Below are 14,630 nucleotides of genomic sequence, written 5' to 3' on the forward strand. Positions count from 1 at the left end.
TTCAAGGTAAACTAGACAATAGGACAAGTGATACCCATTTTTTCGATATTGCCCACCTCAATTAATTCAACCTTTATATTGAACTCATTTCATCCGAAATTAGTTGTCACATTCTTCTCACTCATATAAAAAAATAAAGCAATATGATATCCACAGCTTTTGATGCGTGGATATTTCATCCCCTACTTTTTTCGATATGACTTAGGATCGAATCCCATCTCCGATATACACCATATGTTTCACCTTCTTCTTTCATGCATGGTCCTCCTTCCCCTGCCTTTTCCCTATTTTTCCAAGAGCTTTCCTGACGGAGTCCAATATGGCATGCTCAGCTAGAAATAATACTCAGCTCAAAGTAGATTCAATGGTCCTACTATTGTACTAGCTAGGAAAACTATTCTATTGTGATAAAAGCCACATTGCTTTCAATTCTCTTTGCCTACACTACAAAATTCCACAAAATCAATTATTGTCCAACATAGTAGCCCCATATATAAATTAGTAAGCTAACACTACAAAATTTCAATTTTATTGGCTATTGTTCCTGATTCCAGACTAATTTCAGGCTACCCAAATAGCAATAATGAGCTTTATAATTGCTCTTGTATTTCTATTATTTGTACATGCATTTGCTCAAAATGAAACACAGTTTATCTACAATGGTTTCAAAGGATCTACCAATAAACTTCATGTTGATGGTGTCGCGACTATTCTCCGTAATGGTCTTCTTCGAATGACAAGCTATACAGCCCACAATATTTCCCATGCTTTCTATCCACACCCTGTGATCTTCAAACGAAATCATACATCATTCTCCACCACTTTTGTTTTCGCAATGTATCCTCTTATAGTAAATCATGGTGGCCATGGAATCGCCTTTGTTATAAGTCCAACCACAGATTTCAGACATGCTAAACCAGCCCCATATCTAGGAATCTTCAATGCTTCTACAACCAGCCAATCTTCCAAGGATTTTACCAACCAATCTTTGAACCATATATTCGCCATAGAGCTAGACACTTTCAGAAATGTTAAGTTTAATGATATCAATGACAACCATGTAGGAATTGATATAAATAGCCTGAAGTCTAAAGATGCTGCTCCAGCATCATACTATTCTGACAAAGAAGGGGTGAACAAATCGTTACGGCTAAATGATGGAAAACCAATGACAATTTGGATCGACTATGATGAGGTAGATATGATTATTAAGGTTACATTAGCTCCACTTGGTCATTCTAAGCCTAGCAAGCATCTCTTAGCTAAGCGCTTCAATCTATCTACCGTATTCCTTGATTCTATGTACGTTGGCTTCTCTTCTTCTACCAGCCTATCCGCGAATAGTCACTACATACTAGGATGGAGCTGGAATCAAAGTGGTAAAGCACAAGATTTAGACCCTTCCGAGCTTCCTTCACTTTCACAAATCAAGCATCGAAAACTAAAGCTAAGTTTAAGCCAGCTGATTTTTGTGGTTCTGCTGAGTGTGATTTTACTATTGTTGTTATTGATTGCTGGAGCAGTTTGGTTTGTATGGAGGAAGAAGTATGAAGAGTTACTTGAACCATGGGAAAAAGAATTTGCCCCGCATAGATTCTCATACAAGGATCTTTATGCAGCAACAAAGGGTTTTAGAAACTCTGAGCTTCTTGGAGTGGGAGGATTTGGGAAGGTCTACAAAGGTGTATTGCCTACTACAGGTGATCAGGTGGCTGTGAAACGAGTCTCCCATGAATCAAAACAAGGAATGAAAGAATTTGTTGCGGAGATCTCTAGTATGAGAAGGCTAAGGCATAGAAACTTGGTACAACTCCTAGGTTATTGCCGAAGAAAAGGGGAGCTTCTTTTGATCTATGATTACATGCCTAACGGAAGCCTTGATAAATTCCTCTTTGACCAAGTTGAGAGATCAAGTTTGTGTTGGTCCTCAAGATTCAAGATCATTAAAGGTGTGGCATCTGCCCTTTTATATCTGCATGAGGAATGGGAACAAGTTGTCCTTCACCGTGATGTGAAGGCAAGTAATGTCTTATTAGATGCTGACATGAATGCAAGGTTGGGTGATTTTGGTCTTGCTAGACTTTACGATCATAACATTGATCCTCGGACCACCCATGTTGTGGGAACCATTGGCTACATTGCCCCAGAGGTGAGTAAAACACAGAAACCTACCACCAACACCGATGTTTTTTCTTATGGAATGTTCTTGCTTGAGGTGTGTTGCGGGAGGAGGCCAAATAGCAAGCAGTCTGACAATGAGGTAGAGGAATTCCTCAGTGACTGGGTTTGTGATTGTTGGAAAAAGGGAGAGATTCTCAAGACTACTGATCCCGAAATGAAAGGGGACTATCATGAAGAGGAAATAAAACTGGTCTTAAAGTTAGGCCTTCTGTGTTTGCATCCTAAGCCAGAAGAAAGGCCTGATATGAGGCAAGTAGTTCAGTTTCTGAATGGGGGTGCAACTTTGCCTGATATACCATCTGAATATGATATTGAAGGCTGCAGTTTCATTGGGGAGGGTTGGGTAGCATCAGGTTCATTAGCATCATCATTCCCATCATCGTCAGGAACTGTTTCTTCTAGTGTTATGCCTAGCACAAATTCAGTCCTCCAATATGGCCGCTGAATCAATCACTAATTTCAGGGTGCTGTTATTGTGATATTCTACCTCATGTGCTTGTAACAGAGTATGTAGATTATCTGATGTGCAATGTAAAACGTCAGACTTTGTCATAAAGATTCTCAAGTATTTCGTATTCTTTCCTGCATTCGACAATCTTCTAAATCTAAAAAACTCTAAATTACTTAACTACAAATTGCAAGAGCAACATGAAAATTTATCAGCACTGAAACTCCAGAGGCATCAGATGCAGTAAATAACAGAGCACTTAGTTAAGTATGCATATATATAATGAGGAAATTTCATTGGTAAAGCTGAAACAAAAATAAAGTTGGATAAGTATTGTCATACGCTGTAGGATTTAGTCCGATTAACTGCACAATTCAAGACACTTGGCAGCCCATTTATCTATAACAGTAAAGTTTAAAGAGTCGAGTTAACTATAATGAAAGCACTTCACTTTTTTTATTTTTTCACCTTTAAGAACCTCTCACTTTTTTTTTTCACCTTTGAGGACCTAAGTTTTGATTTCCAGCCAAAATGTAGTTATAACTTAAGATGGGTTAAACATTAAAACATCACTAATAAGTAAGTAAACAAAACTCTAGAACCTAACATTTCATATTATTCACCTTTAAGGACCTCTAACCTTTTTTATTCTTCACTTTAAGGACTTTAGTTTAAAATTTAAATGTTAACAATTTCTCTTCCTCCATTGTAACATTTTCTATTGAAGACCAAATTCCAACACTAACTCGGATAATTATTGAAGCAGATGCCACAAATTACCAAACTTTCATCAAGTCTCTTTGTCCAAAAATAAAAATACTATTTTGGTTTCTTATTATTTATAACAAATGGATTTTTTTTTATATATATTTCACAAATAGTAATCCTTTTATTGCAAATAATAAGAAACAAAATTAGTAAATAAAACTTTCATTAAATCTAAAACCACGTAAACCCCAAAATAATCAAATATCATCAACCTTATCAAATATTACACCATAAAAAACCAATCAACCAAAAAATTGCAGCAGCTCGACATTATAATCGAACACACAATAATTTTTTAAGTCCATCAACATTCACGAGGATAGTGGTTGTTGTGGCTTTTCCGTCATACAAACAAGGGGAGAGCTAGAGAAAATTAGAGGAAACAAGTTGGGGTTTTAGGGTTTCTTTCATTCATACGCCAAACAAATTGAGAAAGGTGGGGGTTTCGTGATGATATATATATATCACTCGGTTCGAACTGACTAGCTTAGAACGTCGATCAGCAAGTCCACCGACGTGGTTACGGTGGAGCAACTATCTGAGAATGAGAAAGAAATAATTCTGATTAAGGGACCATCATTTATGCATGATAATGAATTAATTATGATATGCACTTCATAATGTATAAAGAATTGATATAAAGAATTTGGGAAGGACCTAAGGTTTTTTTTCTTTTTTTCTTTAGATGTATACAATTAAAGAATTTAGTAAGGACTTAGGATTTTTTTTTTTTCATATATATATATATAAAATAATTTGCTCCGGTGAGTTAAGGTTGAGTTAAGTTGCCGGAAAGTTAATCACAAGTCCTCAAAGGTGAAAAAAAAAAGTAAGAATTCTTTAAAAGGTGAAAAAATCAAAAAGTGAATTCCTTCTCTTATGCTTACCTCTTAAAGAGTCAATATAAACTTAGAAATGGGCATTGTTGCGACAGTTTAGGCATAAACATGAGCTTAATGAATGATCAGCTGAAAAAAGGTGTGAAATACCTCTAACAATTTCCTGATGTTGGTGACTGTAATTTTGGCATATAAGATGATAGTTGGTGGGTGACAAGATATCAGAATTTGTTGAATAATTTAGAGAATAGTAGACTAAATTTATGTTAATTAATTAATTTACTTAGGCAATGGTTTTGTGAATTAATTAATCAAGATTATTAAAGCAAATAACCCATTGAAGAAAGGATAAGGGATTCTCGGTAAAGAGAAGCTCAAATCTCGATTTAGAGAAGCCAAAGTTGCTGTCCTCTTGCTGCCCGGTCTGCCGCCCGGTCTGGGTGGTGCTCGCCCGACCGGGCGCGAGAGCCGTCAGAAATCTTCACCCAGTGTATGGGCTGTTTGGTGTTTGACGGTTTTTTCCTTCGATATTGTTGGAGGTTTCTTCATGTCGGTTGGTTGCCTTTTGCTTTAATATAATTATGTTCAATGAACATAGGTTGTTAGAAGGTTTTTTAAGAAGAAAAAAGCAAGTTTTCTTTTTCTTTCTTGAAACCAATTTGCAAGTTTAATTATCATCGTCATAATTATTATAAGTTTGGTTACATTAGATCACAAATATACTACATACTGTTATGATTGTCTTTGTTGTATCTCCTAGTAATTTCGTGATACTCGGTGTGTAAATTCAGGGTCGAAATATTACTTTGGGAAACTAATCTCGTTCAGGCCTCGAAGTGTTGATTTGCCTAATTTGGTGTCATTTTTGTGACGTGGTAAACCAATTCCCCAACAGAATTTTCATCAGACTTGTGAAGATTGGGTAATGTCTGGAGACTATGCTTATAAATTTTAGAATGTTTAATCTGCCCGTCTTTATTACCGATTACAGTCAAATACCCTGCAAAGACTGGCAAAAAAACTGCATTTAGTACTGATTTAATCGCCTTGCATGATTGCTAAATCATACATAATGAACCAGTAGTATATGTATATTTTAGTTGTTCTTTGGTTCTATAATTGCTTTTTACTGGTTAAACAGTTTCACACTTTCACACATACATTTTTATTGTTTTCCTCTTCTTTTAAGTTCCGCGTTTTGGTTATGACTAAAAGACTGCTCATTTTCTTCTTTGAAAGGAGAAGGAAGAAAATCTTTGCCCAGTTTTTAGCTCCTAATTAGTAGTGTATGTTTTAGGCTGCATTTAAGAAATTCAGAACAGACAAAGGAAGGAAGAAAGGTAATTCAATGAAAGACGACAAGTGTGACATCTATATCTTCATAATTGTATCTTATAGTAAAAAACATCAATTATTCAAGTTGAAGAATAAATGCTGACTAGAGCATATATAGTACAGAAATACTTATTGCCAACCATACATATAAAGGTCTTCATCAATATGATAGGACCTCCATGCGACTTTTCAAAGACTTGAGTCACTTAGCACCAGAGTAACGTGAGACTTGGTTCATAATCCACTAATGAGTTACAAAACATGTTACTGTATTATTGCAAAGGAATAAGGATAAAGTACTCTAGAATAAATTGAATAGTTAAACTTGTCATAGTAATAGTAAGGTCATATAAAATAAAACACCTAGTGAAAGAAGCTATATTACCTTAGCTTGGACATACATAATTCATTACCATTCCTCCGTGCAGCCGAGAGATACATTGGAATATGTCAAATGATGCATTGCATGCAAGAGAAAACTGGCTACCCCTCAGGAGAAGAAAAGAAAAAAGGGTTAGAAATCATCCATATATATCGTGTTGAATACGAAGTAACATGTAAATATGCAATGTGATAAAACTTTGCCTTAAAAGCAACCTATTGCCACACCCTATACAGGTAGTCCATAAGCTATCTATTAATAGCTTGGGTGAAATTTTCCTTGTGCCACTAATTGGATGTGTGCCCAACTATAGAGATTCTAAAGTGTGCTAACACGCAGCTGTACTGCGCTGTTGAACATTGTAAGGTAAAAAATAATTCCAGCTTCGAGATGGAGAAATTTCCCACCTCAAACCATCCAAACACTATATTGAACTCCTTCTATCCGAAATTAATTAGTTATCACATTCTCCCAACTCGTCATAATTAAAAAGACATGATACTATAACTTTATATATAAAAAAAAAATTGTGTTACTTCTATGATTTCCTCATCTCTTGAGAAGTGGATCACTCGTCCTCTCAGCACCTTTTTCTCTATTGGACTAAAGAGTGAGGGAACCCCATCTAACATTTCCTCTTCTTCTTATGGTTCTCCTTCCCCTGCCATTTCCCTTTTTTTCCCCAAGAGCTTTCCATCTGCTTGACCGTGTCCAATATGGCGCTCTCAGGAAATAATAATCATAGCAGTTAAATGGTCCTACTATTGTACTAGGATACATTGCTTTCAAATCTCTTTGGCTACACTTGAGCTCAATTACTTTGCTTCATTTTTTCATTCCTCAAAATCAATTATATTCCTAACATAATACCCCCATAAACACTTTACTAAGCTAAAACTTCCGAATTTCAATCTTATTGGATATTGTTCTTGAATCCAAACTATAATGAGCATGATTATATTTGTTCTTATATCTCTATTAGCTTTACATGCATCTGCTCAAAATGGAACTCAGTTCATCTACAATGGCTTCAAAGGATCTATCAATAAAGTTCATGTTGATGGACTCGCGACAATCCTCCCAAATGGTCTTCTCCAAATGACAAACTATACAGCCCACAATCTTTCCCATGCTTTCTATCCACATCCTGTGATCTTCAAACCAAACCATATATCTTTCTCTACCACCTTCGTATTTGCAATGTATCCTCGTGTGGTAAATCATTCTGGCCATGGAATTGCCTTTGTTATTAGTCCAACCACAGATTTCCGACATGCTCAACCAGCCACATACCTAGGAATCTTCAATGCTTCCACAAGCAGCCTATCTTCCAAGGATAATACCAACCAATCTTTGAACCATATATTTGCCGTAGAGTTAGACACTGTTAAAAATGTTGAAGTTAATGATATCGATGCCAACCATGTTGGAATTGATATTAATAGCCTGAAATCAAAAGATGCTGCTCCAGCATCATACTATTCTGATAAAGAAGGGGTGAACAAAACTCTACGGCTAACTAGTGAAAAACCGATGACAATTTGGATTGACTATGATGAGGTAGATATGATTTTTAATGTAACATTAGCTCCACTTGGCCATCCTAAGCCCAGCAAGCATCTCTTGTCTAAGTACTTCAATCTTTCCACCATACTCCTTGAATCTATGTATGTTGGCTTCTCTTCTTCTACTGGCGTGGTTGCTAATAGTCACTACATACTAGGATGGAGCTGGAATCAAAGTGGGAAAGCACAAGATTTAGACCCTTCCAAGCTTCCAACACTTCCACGAACCAAACATCGAAAGCTAAGATTAAGCCACCTCATTTTTGTGGTTCTGCTGAGTGTTGTTTTACTACTGCTATTATTAATTTATGGAGCAGTTTTTTTTGTATGGAGGAAGAAGTATGAAGAGTTGCTTGAACCATGGGAAAAAGAATATGCCCCGCATAGATTCTCATACAAGGATCTGTACATAGCAACAAGGGGTTTTAGAAACTCTGAGCTTCTTGGAGTTGGAGGGTTTGGGAAGGTCTACAAAGGCGTATTGTCTTCTACAGGTGATCAAGTGCCTGTGAAACGAGTCTCCCATGATTCGAAACAAGGGATGAAAGAATTTGTTGCTGAGATTTCTAGTATGAGAAGGTTAAGGCATAGGAACTTGGTACAGCTCCTAGGTTATTGTCGAAGAAAAGGGGAGCTTCTTTTGGTCTATGATTACATGCCTAATGGCAGCCTTGATAAACTCCTCTTTGACCAGGTTGAGGGATCAAGTTTGTGTTGGTCCTCAAGATTCAAGATCATTAAAGGGGTGGCATCTGCCCTTTTTTACCTGCATGAGGAATGGGAACAAGTTGTCCTTCACCGTGATGTGAAGGCAAGTAATGTCCTATTAGATGCCGACATGAATGCAAGGTTGGGTGATTTTGGTCTTGCTAGACTTTACGATCATAACATTGATCCTCGGACTACACATGTTGTGGGAACCATCGGCTACATTGCCCCAGAGGTCAGTAGAACGCAAAAGCCTACCACCAAATCTGATGTTTTTGCTTATGGAATGTTCTTACTTGAAGTGTGTTGCAGGAGGAGGCCAAATGGCAAGCAGTCTGACAACGAGGTGGAGGAATTCCTCAGTGACTGGGTTTATGATTTTTGGAAGAAGGGAGAGATTCTCAAGACTAGTGATCCCAAAATGGAGGGGGACTATCAGGAAGAGGAAATAGAACTGGTCTTGAAGTTAGGGCTTTTATGTTTGCATCCTAATCCAGAAGAAAGGCCTAAAATGAGGCAGGTAGTTCAGTTTCTGAATGGGAGTGCAGCGTTGCCTGATATACCATCAGAATATGATTTTGAAAGCCGCAGTTTCATTGGGGAGGGTTGGGTAGTATCGGGTTCATTAGCATCATACTCCCATCATCATCGTCAGGAAATGTTTCTGTTGGTGTTATGTCTAGCACAAATTCAGTCCTCCAATATGGTCGTTGAATCAATAATATCAAAGTGCTGTTACACCACTTATTACTTTGTCAGATATTCGGTTAGTCTACCTCATGTGCTTGTAACACATTATATAGATCTGATGTGCTTTGTAAAATACTAGATTATGTCTTATTAATTAGGAGCTATTTCACAATAAGATTTTCTTTAATTTCCTGCATTCAACAGCCTTCTGACTATTCTGAGTCTACAAAATTCCAATTTTTTTTTCCATGAAAACCTTTCTTGTGCTCTATATCTGTAATCATACAGGGTCAATTGCTTGCTGAACTAATAAGGGTTTCATAACTTTCATTATTGACATAACTATTATGAAGTGTTATTTTCCTTCCAAAATAATCAACTTTAAAAACAGCCATTTTTGTAACCAGACCAAACTACAACTATCAGATGCAGTAAAAAAAAAATGGAGCATTTGATCAAAATATAATGAAGAAACAGCTTCAAAAAAGCGACAGAAGAATAAAGATAAAAGTTTTGACATACCCTGTAGGATATATATATAACACGCATAATCCAAGACACTAGGCTGCCCAATAACTCCAGTGAGTAATCTCATCTCATCTGTAACAGAGATGATAAAGAGTCAAAATATACATAAAAATGGGCATTGGTTTGAAAATTTAGGCACAAACATGTATTCATTGAATAATCAGGTGAAATAAACTTTTAAATAATATACATAATGACTATAATATCCAATCAGAATTGCTCTCTACTAATCAACAACAAATGTGAGTACATGACTACATGTTGGTGGGTCTTTGGTTCTTTCTTTTTTCTTACTAGATTGACAATTTCAGACATACAATATTTTTTTCTTTTTATCTTTTAAGTTCCATCTTAATCATGACTGAAAGACTGCTCCATTTTTTTATGCAATGACTCCGAAAAAAGAATGGAAGACAAACAGCGAACAAAATCTTTGTCCAGATTCTAGCTAAATTTAGATGATTTTAAAAAGAAAAATATAGGTATAAAGGTATTCAATGAAAGACTACAGGTTGAATAGATCATGTAATATTGTAGTACAGAATAATTTCATACTTCCTAGTCAATATATATAATAATATACAGGTCTTCACTTCAATATAATAAGATATCAATGTGACTTTTTCAAAGACTTCAGTCCCTTGACACCAGAGTAACGCGAGACTTGGGTTACAGTACACTGATGAGTTACGAATCATGTAGTTAGAGCAAAAGAAAGGATCAAGTACCCTACATAATGAAAATCTTAACATTGTAAGCGTTTGATAATTTGAAGGAACAACGATAAATATTGTGGCTGATGATAAGTATTTTGAAAGAAGCAATGGACATTAAGGTCACATCAGAAAAATATGAAGCGAAACTTCATTACCTTGGACATACAAAATTTATTACCATTCCTCCCGTATGAAAAAACATGTAAACATGCAATGTGATAACAATTTGCCTTAAAAGCAGTAACATGTAAATATGCAATGTGAAAATTCCAGCTCTGATCTGATATGGAGGTAATTTCCCGCCTCAAACCATCCTAACACTTATACGGAGTATTTGGACTCATTCTATCCAAAATTAGTTGTCACTATAACTTCACAAATATTGCGTTTAAATCTATGATTTGAATATCTTACCCCGTGGATCCCTCATCCCTCTTCGCTATTGGACTTGGGATCAAGGGAGTCCAATTTCCGATATGCACCTAACCTTTCTTCTTCTTTCATGGTCCCCCTTCCCCTGCCTTCTCTCTAAATTTTCAAAAGATTTCTGTCTGCTGACCGTGTCCAATATGGTGCTCTCAAATGGAAACAATAGCTTGTAGTAGTTAAAAAGCATAATACTAGTTGTGGTTTAATGGACCAATTAGGCAATTACTTCACTAGGAAACCTATTATTTTGTGACAACAGCTACATCGCTTTCATTTTTCTTTGGCTAAAACTTGAGCTGTATGATTTTGCTTCACTTTTTGGTTTCATTAAAATAATTAATCCTAACACAATCCCCCCCCCCCCCCCCCCCCCCATAAATACTCAACTAAGATAAATAACACTTCAAACTTCAACATTATTGGCTATTATTCCTGAATCCTAACTCACTCTAGGCCACCCAATTAATTAGCAAAAATGAGATTGATTATATTTGCTCTTATATTTCTACTAGTTGTACATGCATTTGCACAAAATGAAACACAGTTCATCTACAATGGTTTCAAAGAATCTACCAACAAACTTCATGTTGATGGTGTTGCCACTATTCTCCCTAAAGGTCTTCTCCGAATGACAAAGAATACAGCCAAAAATGTATCTCATGCTTTCTATCCACACCCAGTGAAATTCAAACCAAATCATATATCATTCTCCACCACTTTTGCTTTTGCAATGTATCCTGGTGTATCAAATCATTCCGGACAAGGAATCGCCTTTATTATAAGTCCAACCACAGATTTCCGACATTCTCAACCAGCCCCATACCTAGGAATCTTAGATGCTTCTAACACCAGCCTATCTTTCAAGAATTATACTAACCAATCTTTGAACCATATATTTGCCATAGAGTTAGACACTTTTAAAAATGTTGATGTTAATGATATCAATGACAACCATGTAGGAATTGATATTAATAGCTTAATATCTAAGGATGCTGCTCCAGCATCATACTATTCTGATAAAGAAGGGGTGAACAAATCTGTACGGCTAAATAGTGGGAAAGCGATGACAATTTGGATTGACTATAACCAGATAGATATGGTCGTTAATGTAACATTAGCTCTGCTTGGTCACCCGAAGCCTAGCAAACATCTCTTAGCTAAGCGCTTCAATCTTTCCGCCATATTTCTTGATTCTATGTATATTGGCTTCTCTTCTTCTAGCAGCCTGGTTTCAAATAGTCACTACATACTAGGATGGAGCTGGAATCAAAGTGGGAAAGCACAAGATTTAGACCCTTCCAAGCTTCCATTTCTTCCACGAATCAAACGAAAGCAAAGCTTAAGCCAGCTGATTTTTGTAGTCCTGCCGAGTGTGGTTTTACTATTGTTGATATTGATTGCTGGAGCAGTTTGGTTTGCATGGAGGAAGAAGTTCGAAGAGGTTCTTGAACCATGGGAAAAAGAGCATGCACCACAAAGATTTTCATACAAGGATCTTTATGCAGCAACTAGAGGGTTTAGAAACTCTGAGCTTCTTGGAGTTGGAGGATTTGGGAAGGTCTACAAAGTGTGTTGTCTTCTACAGGTGACCAAGTGGCTGTGAAACGAGTCTCCCATGACTCAAAACAAGGAATAAGAGAATTTGTTGCGGAGATCTCTAGTATGAAAAGGTTAAGGCATCAAAACTTGGTACAACTCCTGGGTTATTGCCGAAGAAAAGGGGAGCTTCTTTTGGTCTATGATTACATGCCTAACGGAAGCCTTGATAAATTCCTCTTTAACCAGGCTGAGAGATCAAATTTATGTTGGTCCTCAAGATTCAAGATCATTAAAGGGGTGGCATCTGCCCTTTTATATCTACATGAGGAGTGGGAACAAGTAGTCCTTCACCGTGATGTGAAGGCAAGTAATGTCCTATTAGATGCTGACATGAATGCAAGGTTGGGTGATTTTGGTCTTGCAAGACTTTACGATCATAATCTTGATCCTCGGACCACTCATGTTGTGGGAACCATCGGCTACATGGCCCCAGAGGTGAGTAAAACACTAAAACCTACCACAAACACCGATGTTTTTGCTTATGGGATGTTCTTGCTTGAGGTGAGTTGTGGGAGGAGGCCAGTTGGCAAGCAGTTTGACTATGAGGTAGAGGAATTTCTCAGTGATTGGGTTTGTGATTGTTGGAAGAAGGGAGAAATTCTCAATACTACTGATCCCAAATTGAAGGGGGACTATCCGGAAGAGGAAATAGAACTGGTCTTGAAGTTAGGTCTCCTGTGTTTGCATCCTAATCCAGAAGAAAGGCCTAAAATGAGGCAAGTAGTTCAATTTCTTGATGGGAGTGTAGCTTTGCCTGATATACCATCTGAATATGATATTCAAAGCCACAGTTTCTTTGGAGAGGGTTGGGTAGCATCAGGTTCATCAGAATTACCATTGCCATCATCGTCTGGTATTGTCTCTTTTGGTGTCATGTCTAGCTCAAATTCACTACCCCATTATGGCCGTTGAAGCAATGATTTGAGAGTGCTGCTAGAGTACTTAGAATTTATACCTTTTTCATAAATTAATGTGCTTGTAACACAGTATTTAGATCTGACGTGTAAGTGTAGTTAGATCATGTCTTATATATTATGAGCTATTATTTCAGTGGTAATCTTTCCTACATTATCTAGCCTTCAGAGCATACAGAGTTCTAGTTTTTTGTTTTTTTTTTTTTCTTTTTTTTCACATCAGTAAACTATCTGCAGGCATGACACAAACTTTTTTGAGTGCTCGATACCTGAGAATTTTAAGTCTCTATAACTTGCTCTGTTGCTCAAGGACCCTCGGAAGGGAAAGAAGCTATTTGATGTTAGAAAACCCCAGTATAACTGGGCACAATACCACCTCCTATTAATGGGGTTTCTTTCCAATAACACCCTGGTATACTTGGCTAAACCTTTGAAAAAAAGCTTATTATTTTAAATATAATGCGAAACAAGCATATTTTGGTATCTTGAATAGACTGATTGCAGTATAGTACATAACTACATATTCACAAGTTAATTGCTATCATAGGCTTATAGGTATATTAGCACAACTCTAGAGAAAGAAAAGTGAACACACAATAAAGATCACAAAACAATGAAGTTAGATAAGTTTTGACATACCCTGTACTGTGTAACCAGCATTATGCAAAGACATTAGGCTGCCCAATTATCTGAAACAGCATTGGTAAAATAGTCGAGTTAAGTTTAGCAGTGGTAATCAGCGTGGCAATTTAGGCACAGGTTATTAAACATGCACTCCGACTAAATGAAACACACACTAGCTTTTCTCTGGTTCCTGGTCATGATAACTGGTAATTAAGGGAAATAAGATTAATACTTATTCAAAGAAAATGTGAAGATAAGGTTTTTATATGGCATTTAAATAAGTTTTTATGACGTACCATCCATCCATCCATCAGATATAGTTATAAACTTCAGCCTTCATCGTATTACAGACTGCACTCGTATGCCCTGCTTTGACCGACAAACTTAATCAGACAACAGCAACCAGACACTTGTGACATAATACTTCATATTATTACACTACTGAGTTAGTATACTTAATATGGCATTAAAATCAAGACAGAACATAAACTAAACCACCTAATAAAATCATTTTATCAAAAAAATAAGTAAGAAAAAAAATACCAAATAAAAATCAGCGAGAGAAGTGTTGTGTAAGCCCAATCTAGTAATCTGAAGAAATATTTGGCAGATTGAGTGCTCTGGACTTCCGATCCTTAAGAATTTAGATCCTAGGATTCTAAAGAAATGGAGCTCATTTTGAGGCAAGTATTGCAAGTTTTGGATGACACTAACAATTCTCTACAAAAATCTGACATAGAGTCTTGTGAAACCATCAACTTCATTTCCAGCAACACCTAACTCTGCATCAGCTTGTTCTGTTTCTAAAGCTGATATGATTCAATCCTTGTGCATGGTCTTTAAATCATCGGATGCATAATTTCTTCATTTGTTACATGTCATACATACATAGTTCACCTAATGA

At 36.6% G+C, this 14,630-nt stretch overlaps 1 long non-coding RNA gene and 3 pseudogenes across 1 annotated transcript; 3 read left to right on the plus strand and 1 right to left on the minus strand.

The window, feature by feature from the left end:
* The first annotated feature begins 561 nt into the window (after positions 1 to 561).
* On the plus strand, positions 562 to 2,710 carry LOC145571624 (L-type lectin-domain containing receptor kinase IV.1 pseudogene; annotated as a pseudogene).
* Positions 2,711 to 5,035: 2,325 nt separating this feature from the next.
* On the minus strand, positions 5,036 to 9,452 carry LOC145570040 (uncharacterized). Its single transcript, XR_014096371.1, has 3 exons — positions 9,439 to 9,452; positions 5,957 to 6,054; positions 5,036 to 5,245 (listed from the first exon to the last, which is right to left on the minus strand). It is a non-coding gene; the product is annotated as an uncharacterized LOC145570040 (long non-coding RNA).
* LOC145570038 (L-type lectin-domain containing receptor kinase IV.1 pseudogene) lies at positions 6,899 to 8,940 on the plus strand (annotated as a pseudogene).
* Positions 9,453 to 11,064: 1,612 nt separating the features above from the next.
* LOC145572789 (L-type lectin-domain containing receptor kinase I.8 pseudogene) lies at positions 11,065 to 13,134 on the plus strand (annotated as a pseudogene).
* The last annotated feature ends 1,496 nt before the right edge of the window (positions 13,135 to 14,630 follow it).

Source organism: Chenopodium album, chromosome 12 (genome assembly GCF_948465745.1).
Source record: "Chenopodium album chromosome 12, dcCheAlbu1.1, whole genome shotgun sequence".
NCBI lineage: Eukaryota > Viridiplantae > Streptophyta > Magnoliopsida > Caryophyllales > Amaranthaceae > Chenopodium > Chenopodium album.